We start from the raw sequence: 11,849 nt of genomic DNA, 5'->3' as shown, positions 1-11,849 counted from the left end.
TCCTGCAGGTTGAAGAGACCAGATGGCTGCAGGAGAGTTTGGGAGACAAGGCGGAATTAGACTCCAGCCAGGGAGGGCTGGATGTGCCCTGCTAAAAACAGGGCAATGAGTTGGACTTTGGGGAGTTTATTTTGGGACTTGGAGTTTTGTTTGCAACATTGCTAGACAACTCAGTCCCTAAGGAGGGGTGTTTGTTCAGAGAGAAGCGGTGTGGAGTTTGTTAAGGAGCCAAGAAAGAAGATAAAGTGAGGCAGGGTGCCACAGAGCCACCCTGGCCATGAGGGGGAATGCAGATGGCGGCCGATCCTGCAATAGTCTTGAACCTGCAAACTTACATGAGAGACAGTGTGGCTGAGGCAATAGGGCTGCTGGCTTGCGACTCAGAAGACATGGGGTCTCATCTTGCATCTGTTACCTGCGTGCCAGGTGACCTGGGACAAGTCACTTCTACTCCCTATACCTATTTGCTTATCTCTAAAATGGGGATGATAATGAGATTGAGGTATGGAAAGCACTATGTAAGATATTCAACTACTTTTGTGAGGAAGCTTGCAGCAGTCAGCCCCATGCTATGAAACACAAACAGCAATCAAGTATTCTTTTAGCTTATTTTAGCTAGAGTACAGATCATATAACACCTACAGAATCAAATTAGAGAAAGCCACCATAAACATTAGATAAAAGCACTTAAATAGTTTGCTTAAAACTCTTTGGGCCAGATTCTCTACATGATTATAGGACCTTTGTGCTACTCTGGTTGTGCAAATGGATCATACTCATTGGTGTATCTGGGGTGGGGAAGGTGGGGAGCAGCATGATATAGAGAAGGATGGTCTCGTGGTGAGGGTGCTAGCCTATGATGAGAGAGACTTCTGATTCCCTGTTCTGGCACAAGCTTCCTGGCTGACCTTTGGCAAGTCATTTAATCTCTGCACTTCAGTTCCCAATCTCTAAAATGGGGATAATAGCTCTGCCCTATCTCACAGGAGCGTTGTGAGGATTAATACATTGAAGACTCTGAGTTGCTCAGCTACTACAGAATGGGAGTGGGGGCACATACACGCCTGAGACAGAGAGTGTGAAGGGTTATAGGCAGTTCATGTTGGAGTTCCACTATGCCTATATTCCACTGGTGTAGGGAACATTATGGTCCCAATGCTAGTAGCATAAACTAGAACAGCCCAGCAGCTGTTGAGGTTTGAGCCTGCTCTGAGAATCAGGGGCTTTAAATGGTCCCCTGATGTCCCTCCCTCTCTCCCTTTGTTCTGTAATTAGCAGAGGAAAATTTAGCCCAGTCTGGAGGAGAATCTAGCTCGTTACCTTTTCTCAATAATCAGGCAATCCCTTCTTCAAATCCTTTATTAAAACACATCTTTTTCATGAAATATTTAAACAATGACCTCTACAGTATGTCTCCATCACCTTCAGCTTGCACCATCTCCCAAAATATTGTATGTCTGAACTATTTCTCTGTTTGAGCTAGATCCCATAAGCCTACAGGCAAGGGCATTAAGTTGTTAAATGTTAGTACAGTGCCAAACATGCCGTTGGCACTGATTATACACTGAATGATGAGAATAGTTATCCTCTAACTGAGGTCCTAATTACACTTCAGTTACAAAAGAAAAATTAAGTCAATTCTTCTTTGTATGGGCTTGGATAAATCCTAGAAAACTGTCTCAACCTAGATCTTCTGGAGTGTTGCCTTTCACACTCATCTGATGATTTTGTACTCTGAATTTCTTCCAGAGAATCTCAACATTCTAGAACATCCTTGAAGATACAAGTCCCTTGGGCTTCCCAAGCTACAGGGTTACGCAGCCCACCAGTTTGTTTTGAAATGTTAGTTTTATTGTTTATTTTATTAGACTTATGACAGTTTGTGAGGGGCTATAGTATTAGCTTTACGAGAAGAATAGCTTCCTGCCTCCAGCAGATACCGTCAATAGACACTGCATGAAAATATACAATGAACATCGCTGTAGTGTCTCCAAAAATGATGATGGAAAGCTGACTTACAAGTGTGAGGGTATTTTAGTGGATACCCACAGAAGAGTATGAGTGGTTTATAATTTACTCTGCAAAATAAGTCATTTAAAAAAAATCCACTACAGTATTCTATGCTACTGATGGGGGTTATTGGAAAGGGGGGAGGGGAGACATTGAAATACTACTCAATTATTTAATCTAAAAACGGAGGGAGATTCTAAATGTGTGCCCATGTTTCAGTGACCCTTTTGGAAAGGTTTTTGCACCCAGACTTCAATTGGACTACAGATTGTAATCTCACCCTCATTTTCCTCTGCTGTACCACCAGCATAAGTGAGAGGAGAATATAAGTGTCGGTCAGAGGTACCCAGCTATCTGCCAATAATTTGTTAAAATAATGGGCCAAACTGCAATTTAGGAAAAGAAAAACCAACAAAACCTATGCTGGTACAATGCCTCAAGTGGCCCAATGTTCAGACGGACTCTTCGGTTATACCATAGTAAACATAGATTCATAGATTCATAGATTCTAGGACTGGAAGGGACCTCGAGAGGTCATCGAGTCCAGTCCCCTGCCCGCAACATGATTGTTATTTGAAGAAAAAATGGGAGGCATGTCAATTGTCTCAGGAAATTTTTTTAAGGGTGTAGGCATTGTCAAAACTGTACTGTAAAATCCTAGTCACTTGAATTACAAGCACTATCCAGTGTTGTATGCAATGTTATTGTAGCTGTGTTAGACCCAGGATATTAGAAAGAAGATATTACTTCACCCACTTTGTCTCTCTCTAAGCACTATCCAGGTCTGTTAGCTGAAATATGGGACCCCAAGATACAGGAATGTTGCAGAAACAATGCTTTTTATGCAGGAAATTCTTGTCCTTGCAAAGAAATGGCCTTGAATGTCTGCCGGTGGGGCTGAGTAAAAAATCCTAATCTGAGGAATAATGTTGAGTTACATTTTGATGTTTGCCAGTTGTTTTTCTGTGACCAAAAGATAAAGTTCTACCTGGAAAAAGGGATTTGACTGGCTGACCCCGTCGTTTTTGTGCTATACCAGCTATCACACCCGGTCCTGCCAAATTTTACTCACACAATACTTCAGTGTGTAAATTGTGTCACTATGGACTAGTTGCATGAGGTAAGAGCAACCAGGATTAAATGCTTTACAACAGTTTGCTCTTGTTACATTGCTGAATCCTGAGTGATGGATAAACGCAACAAATAATGGCATAAAGTAATTACTGCTTAAGTGCAACCATCATTTGAAAGCATACATTGCTGTAGTTAGGGCAAAAGACTCAGCTGACAAGTTGTCCTTAGACGACAGAAAAAAGGAATGTTTAACACAAAAGGATTGAGTCGTTGACCCAGCTTGATCCCTGTTTCAAAGGCAAATCTGAAAGCATTCTTCAGTGGGCTTCACACATCGATCGCTACAAGGAAGCTCCCATGAATGACAGCCCAGCCCATGTTATTGTCCTCTTACATTTCCTTTCCGCCGTTCCCCTTCTGCTCTGCTTCTAGATAAAAGCCAGTAATTTAGTCATCTAAAATAGATACTCAAAATCTGCACAAGTTCCTCAAGAAATATATACATTGTAGAGGGACTATTTCTTTCTTTAAACTTTATTAGATTTTTACAGAGTAAATATAAAGAAGAGAAGTAGAAAAAATGTCTACACACTCACACACATTCCTTGCAAATGTTAAATGAAATCATACCCCTCCACAAACAATCCAAACACTCTCCATTTATGATTCTTTTGGGAGTGATGATGATTTTATCATCAAAGAAAAGAAGAATAATCGTACAATATTGTATTCAACAGTCAAAAATGTACTTGTCTTAAGCATGGTTGAGTGAGTACAATTTTATATAGTGATTTTAGATATAGAAAATTTAGGATAATTGTAGAGTATTATAAAAGTTTGAATGGCATGGAGGTGGATTGGTAACATTACTCACAGAGCCACAAGAGAAATACCTAGGTCAACCTAAATGAGTGCTGTTAAAACTTTTATAACACACCATGCCTTTGTATATTATATATATGCCACTTACATTGCAGAAAAACTAAGGCCTGGGAGTTTTGGGGGGAGAGGGGTATTTAGTAATCTCCAAGTAGAATACTGTATGCTACAATAATAACTATAAAGCCAGGTTACCACAAGTCCCACTCAACAGGGCTGAGATAGAGAAATTAAAACTAAAAAATGTAAAATGCCTCCTGAAATGAACTGTAGAACTGGTCAAAAATTTTCATCTGTGGGAAATGTTTGTCTTCAATATTTTTTTTTTCAATTTTTGGATTTTCAATTAAAATCCAAAGTTTTTTGTAGAAACATTTTTATGAAAATGAAAATTTTGTCTTTTTGGTCAACATTTTTCATGGGGAAAATAAATCCTTGACTCACTCAGCCAAATAGCTCTGTCTATTACATAAAAATGATACAAATTAAAGTACTTTATCTTGAGCCCTTCCAGGCCTTAAATCAAGTGCATGTTCCATTTGGGAAGCTGGGAATCCCTTCTTCTCAGAGGTATGCAGCTGTTTCTAGCCCTGAAGAGCTTCAGGATTTGAAAGTTGAGAGATTTCTATGCATTTCATTTCAAACAAAATCACCAAACAAACAGAAGTTCAGATTGATGACCTCAACTCTGATGCTTATACAGTCAAAGGCTTAGATTATGCAAATTCACTGACAGTTAAGAGGTTAAGAAGACAGTTATACAGATTTGGGATCCATTACTCAACCAGGTCTCCTTGTATTTTACTGACAACTTTTGGCATCAGCATTAGAAATTATTCCCAATCTTCTATTAATTTCCCCCACTTTTCATGTTTATATATAAGGGAAGAAAGACTCTGGACACAATTCACATTAACTCATTATTTTTAATCGTACTCTTATTTCCAGTTTTACAGTATATTTGAAAAAATTGGTTCCATTTCTATATATTTAAAACATTATATTTCCACTCTAACAACCCATTCTAGATGTCAGATGCCAAGCCTTATTCTGCTAGTGGAATCCCTATCCAATGCCTGGATTTGTTCTATGATTTTGGCCTTCATGCAATGGCAGCCAGAACTTAATATGGAATACATTTGGTTCAAAGGCAGCCCAGCTTTACCAGCAGATCCAAAAAGATACCACACTCTGGCTGAGTAGTAGGAGCAGCACTAAGCTTATCTCAGCTGGAGATCATTCTTTGCAGATTTGATACTTATCTTAATTCTTGTTACCTGATATGGGAACATCCTTCTCATATGTTTTTTTTATCTTGCACTTGGGGGTGGGAGGGGAATCAATAGCGCTCAGTAAATCAACACATTTATCCTTCTGACTGACACGCTCACTTCTGACTTGCTTCATCTGGCACATGTTTATATTATTCACAACAGGATCCCTGTTATAAAGCGGATGAATGCTATTGTTCATTCAGAACAGATGCACTTTAAGTGACAGCTTCTGAATCATTGCCTTTTATACATCAAGCAATTCAGTACAAAGTTGGCTGTCAGTTGACACAGTTACATCAGTCACCCTACAAAGGATTAGTATCCTCCAGTACCAACAATATCTTCTTAATTTTTACTATATCTGTTGCCAGATGACTCTGTTTTTGCTTTTTGTTTTTAGGGGCATCAGACAAGATGCAGTACAACTCATTAGCAGCTCACTTAGACTGGAGCACTATTTATCTCTATATATTTCTCTTGCTGATAAAAGCTGCACAGATAATGATCTTTTTCATAAAGGTATGAAAAGCTCTGGATCTGGCAGGCTCCCAGTTTTTACTTTCATTCTAATTACGCTGAGAAAATAATGTATAGACTTTAGCTCCCTCCCACCCAAGAGATGTTTAATTTCCCAAATTCAGTCTTTATAATTCATAGGCTTCTAGGCCAGAAGGGACCATTGTGATCAGCTAGTCTGACCTTCTGTATAACACAGGCCACAGAACATCCCCCAAATAATTCCTAGAGCTCATCTTTTAGACAAACATCCGATCTTGATTTAAAAATTGTCAGTGATGGAGAATCCACCACAATCTTTGGTAAGTTGTCCCAATGGTTAATTACTCTCACTGTCAAAAATGTATGCCTTATTTCCAACCTGAATTTGTTTTGTTTAGCTTCAGCTTCCAGCTATTAGACAGTGTTCTACTAGAGTGAAGAGCTTATTATGGTTAGAGTGAAGAGCTTATTATGGTTATGTAACACAGCGTTCACTCACCGCCGTGGCACCTCCTGCTGGGGAATTAGCTCATCCCAGCCTCCGAGTGCCTCCTGCTGGCCAGTGTCTCCCTACCGGTACCTGCTTCCTAGTCAATCTCCACCACTGTGTTTCAGGCCCCGTGTCCCTCACTGGCCCACGGTGCCTCTTCTCTTGGGTACTGCACCACAGCAGTACCCCTACATTCGGGGTCCCAGTCCTCCCTTCTCCAGGGAACCCCAATACCCTAAGCCCACCTCGCCTCAGTGACCCACTGCCAGTCTTCATCTAGCCCCTTCCCTCAGGGGCAAACTGCAGTCTAAAGTGGCTACTCATCATCGGCCAGGGAGTTGGACCTGCTGCCTCTTCCTTCCTTGGCGGCCTCCGCACAGCCCTAATACCTCTTCTGACCCTGACAGCAAGGCCTCAGCCTGGGGGTTTTCCAGGCTGGAGCTCCCCCAGCTCCTCCTGCCCTTCCTCAGCACTGCACCATCCAAGGTACTCTTTGCTCTTTCAGGCAGCCAGGTCCATCTCTCTTCACCTCCTCTTCCGATCTGCCCTCTTTTTTTCCCTTTTGGCCATCTCTGACTGGCTGCCTCCCGCCTCTTCCTGACTGGGTCTCAGCCCCAGCCCTCTCCAAGGGCTGGCTTTTAACTCTTTAGGATCCAGAGCTGGGTGACTGCCCCACTACAGTATATTTGTTCCCCAAGTAGGTACTTATAAACAGTGATCAAATCACTCTGTTCAAACCTAAGAGACCGGGAGTGGCTGGGTCATTACACTAATTGAATCTATTTCCCCATGTTAAAATATCCTCACACCTTCTATGGGTATCTCAATTATCACTTCAAAGGTTTTTTTCTCTCTCCTGCTGATGATAGCTCATCTCAGTTGATTGGCCTCTTACAGCTGGTATGGCTACTCCCACCTTTTCATGTTCCCTGTATGTATAAATATCCTCTTTCTGTGTGTTCCATTCTATGCATCCGATGAAGTGGGCTGTAGCCCACAAAAGCTTATGCTCAAATAAATTTGTTAGTTTCTACGGTGCCACAAGTACTTTTGTTATTTTTGCGGATACAGACTAACACGGCTGCTACTCTGAAACCTGTCAATTTATTCTGTTTATCACTATAATGCATGTTTCCTAATCCTTTAATCGTGCTTATGACTCTTCTCTGAACCCTTTACAATTTATCAACATCCTTCTTGAATTGTGGATACCAGAACTAGACACAGAATTCCAGCCATGGTTTCACCAATGCCAAATACAGGAGTAAAATAACCTCTTTACTCATACTCGAGATTCCCCTGTATATGCATGCCAGGATTGCATTAGACCTTTTGGCCTCATTATCACATTGGGAGTTCATGATTAGCTGATTATACATCACAACCTGAAATCTTTTTCAGAGTTACTGCTTTCTAGAATAGAGTCTCCCATCCTGAAAGTATGGCCCATATTTTTTTTCATAAATGTGCAGCACCCCCTGACACAGAGGGGGAACCGCACAGAGGGCGGACCATGGAATGGGATAAGCTGGTAAAGTGGTGAGCCAACAGCTAGCAACAGCAGCAGGCCGCACTGCTCCAGCAACAACTGCTGCAGTAGTTAGGGACCCAACAACAACAACTCATTCTGGAGTTGGGGGTCCAATTACAGGAGCAATAGCGGCAGTATGCTCAGGTGTGATACCGGCACTGGCTCCCAGTCTGCTGCTCCGACTCACCAAGATGTGGTCGGGGGATGACCCCGAAACGTTCCTGATTACCTTTGAACGCGTTGCCTCTGTGGCCAGGTGGAACCCGGAGCAATGGACCAGTCTCTTGGCTCTCTATTTGACAGGGGCCACCCAAGCAGCCTACCGTGCCCTCCTAGATGAAGGGGCCTGGGACTACTGGACGGTGAAGACCGCCATTCTGGATGCATTGGATATTACCCCGAGACATTTTGACGGCATTTTTTGGGGAAAATGTACCCGCCAGGCGCCTGACCCCGAGTGGTTACACAGGAACTGAAAGATGCCTGTTGGTGCTGGTTACAGTCGGATCGACACTCCGCTGCTGAAGTCATAGAACAGATAGTGGTCAAGCAGTTCCTGCACATTCTCCCAGCCCAAGGCTGAACGTGGGTGATGAGGCATCGCCCTACCAACTTGAGTACTGCTGTGCAATTGATGGGGGACTTCATGGCAGCAGAGAACTCAGTGACCCCTGTAGTAACCTCAGTGGTTCAAAGTCCCGGCCGTGCCATGAGACCATCGAACCCCTGTACAGACTCTACCCAGCGAGGAGGGCCAGAAACACAAGTCTCTTCTGGGATCCACCCCAAGAATTTCCAGGCCACCCCGCAGTCAGTGGTTTGGGGAGTGGACGACAGAACCCGAGGCAAGAACCCCTCAAGCACCGATGCCACAAGGAGGCCCAATAAGGCCACGCTGAAGTAGGGTCTTGTTGTGCCTGTGGCCAATTTGGGCATTTCCAGAGACAGTGCCCCAAGATGGACTGTTCCTATAGCCAGGTATGCAGTGACTTGTATTCTTTCTTATTTACTACTACCCCCAATATTTGTGTCATCTGCAAACTTTATCAGTGATGATTTTATGTTTTCTTCCAGGTCCTTGATAGAAATATTAAATAGCATAGATCCAAGAACTTATCCCTGTGGGACCCCACTAGAAACACACTGACTTGATATTAATTCCCCGTCTATAATTACATTTTGAGACTTATCGGCTGGTTTTTAATCCATTTAATGTGTGCCATATTAATTTTATAACATTCTAGTTTTTTAATCAAAAAGTTGCAGTACCAAGTCAAATGCCTTACAGAAGTCTAAGTATATTACATCAACACTACTTGTAGTGCCATAAAAAGAGATATTTGTAATTTCATAAAAAAGATATCCAGTTAGTTTGACAGGATCTATTTTCCACAAAGCTATGTTGATTTTCATTACTCTCCTCTAATTATTAATCTAGACTCAAATCAGCTGTTCCATTATCTTGCGTGGGATTGATGTCAGACTGATAGGCCTATTATTATTTGGGTCATCCCATTTACCATTTTAAAATATCTTCCAGGCTTTTGGAACTTCTACAATGTTGCAAGTCTTATTGAAAATCAACATTAATGGTCCATCAAGCTCCTCAGCCTGTTCTTTTAAAACTCTTGGATGCAAGTTATCTGGACCTGTTGATTTTAAAATGTCTAACTTTAGTAGCTGTGTGTAATGTCCTCCTAAGATACTAGTGGAATGCAAAGAGTGTTACAGTTATCATGAGGTATGACTACAGCATCTGTTTTTGTCCCAGTACAGAATGAGAAATATTTACTGAACACTTCTGCCTTTCCTGCATTATTATTCATAATTCTACCATTTCCATCTAGAAATGGACCAATATCATTCTTAGGACTCTTTTTGTTCCTAATATACTTTTAAAAGTCCTTCTTATTGTCCTCAACTGTGTTGGCCAGAAATTTCTCCTGGTGTCTCTGCTTCACTTATAAATTTTCTATTCCCATTTTTTCTTCACATTTTTATGATTAAATTCTTTCTCCTAGCTGATTTTACTTACAATTGTCTTCAGCTTTGTTCCACTCGCCTGTCTAAAGAACCAAGCGTATATATATTACTGGCGTCGACTTGTTTGCACAAAATGTGATCAAGTCATGATCACTTATACCTAAACTACCAGTAATTTTTAATTCTGTGATCAATTCCTCTTTATCTGTCAAGACGAGGTCTAATATAAAATTCCCCCATCTTGGATGCAACGCTCTTTGAGTTAGGAAACGCTTACGTAAATTAAGTTGTCATGGGATAAAAGGGAAGGTCCTTTCATGGATTGAGAACTGGTTAAAAGACAGAGAATAAAGGGTAGGAATAAATGGTAAATTCTCAGAATGGAGAGGGGTAACTAGTGGTGTTCCCCAAGGGTCAGTCCTAGGACCAATCCTATTCAACTTATTCATAAATGACCTGGAGAAAGGGGTAAAAACTGAGGTGGCAAAGTTTGCAGACAATACTAAACTGCTCAAGATAGTTAAGACCAAAGCAGACTGAAGAACTTCAAAAAGATCTCACAAAACTAAGTGATTGGGCAACAAAATGGCCAATGAAATTTAATGTGGATAAATGTAAAGTAATGAACATTGGAAAAAATAACCCCAACTATACATACAATATGATAGGGGCTAATTTAGCTACAATGAATTAGGAAAAAGATCTTGGAGTCATCGTGGATAGTTCTCTGACGATGTCCACGCAGTGTGCAGAGGCAGTCTGAGGCAGAGATTCTGAGGATGTTTTAGTACTGGCAGAATGAGATCTCCAGCATATGTCACTCAGATTGAAGTCCCCCATGATCACACAGCATTCCCACCCCCCCCCCACACTTTATAGTTAGGTGCTTAAGGAGCTGGTTATCCTGTTTCCCACTGTGCTTTGGTGGTCGGTAGCATACACAAAGAAATACCCCATTTTTGGGATTTATCTGTTAGGACATTGATCCAGAAGCATTCAAGATAATTTTCTTCTGAGTTATCAGTGGCTCGGAAATGGGTAATGCCATTTTTACATAGAGTACCACTCCCCCTCCCCCTTTGCCCACTCAGTCCTTCCTAAATAGTTTTTAACCATTGATTTTAGCATTCCAGTCATGCGAATCATCCCATCAGGTTTCAGTAGTACCAACTAGATCAATAATAATGACAAACACATGTTGAAGAAACATCCTGAAAGCAGTCTATACCTGTCAAGGAAATGTCTTCTGTGCACACAGATAACATCTATCCTAATCACAATATTCATTTTTCCAAAGCAACAGAACAACAAAATATTTCTCGAATTGCAGTTAATGATGACAGCTGGGAGAGTGAGTTTGTGGAAAAGCCCACTTCTAGAATCATATATTTCTTTTTATTGCGATTTCACTATATCTTGTGTAGATGAGTCTATATACATAATCTCACTTTCCAAAAAGGTTTAAGTGAAAATAAGGAGATACAAGACATGTTCATATCAGCAAAAAGTTTAGATTTTTCTAAAAAAAATTCATGTCATATCAATGTCTGTGTAGCGAGGAGGCATGCCTCCCTCAGAGGTGGAAGCGGAGGGAATGCCATAAGCCACTTGGTGGGCAGAGCCAGGAGGATCACACCCTGCGTGCCAGAAGCAGAGGGGTGGGACAGGAAGTGGAAGTATAAAAGGCCGGCCCAATAGCTCTGTTGGGATGGAGCTGCTGAAGGAAACAGATGTTTCTTCCCTACTGCTGGAGTGGGATGCCAAGGAGAACTGCTGCTGCCCCAGCGACCAGCCTGAGCTTCTAGAGAGTTCTGCAACACCCAATGCTGAGGAGCTGCTACTGCTACCCTTGGCAGTGTATCCAAGGGAGACTGAGGATGATTCCTGGATGCAGGTACACCTCAGCGGGCGAGTAGGATGCAGCCCAGGGGAACTGGGCAACAGTCTGGTTGGGAGCTGACCTGAAACAAGATCAGTGTGTTGTGGGTGGATCCCTGCTGACCCAGAGGCAGACCACTCTGCTGCTGCTAGGGCACTGGGCTAGGATGTGGTGGAGTTGGGTGGGCCCACCTACCTACTGCCACGCCACCGCTGGGGTGGCACTACTCCC

The sequence above is a fragment of the Trachemys scripta genome, chromosome 1 (assembly GCF_013100865.1).
Source record: "Trachemys scripta elegans isolate TJP31775 chromosome 1, CAS_Tse_1.0, whole genome shotgun sequence".
Taxonomy (NCBI): domain Eukaryota; kingdom Metazoa; phylum Chordata; order Testudines; family Emydidae; genus Trachemys; species Trachemys scripta.
The sequence above is the reverse complement of the archived record's forward strand: the minus strand, read 5'-3'. Positions refer to the sequence as shown.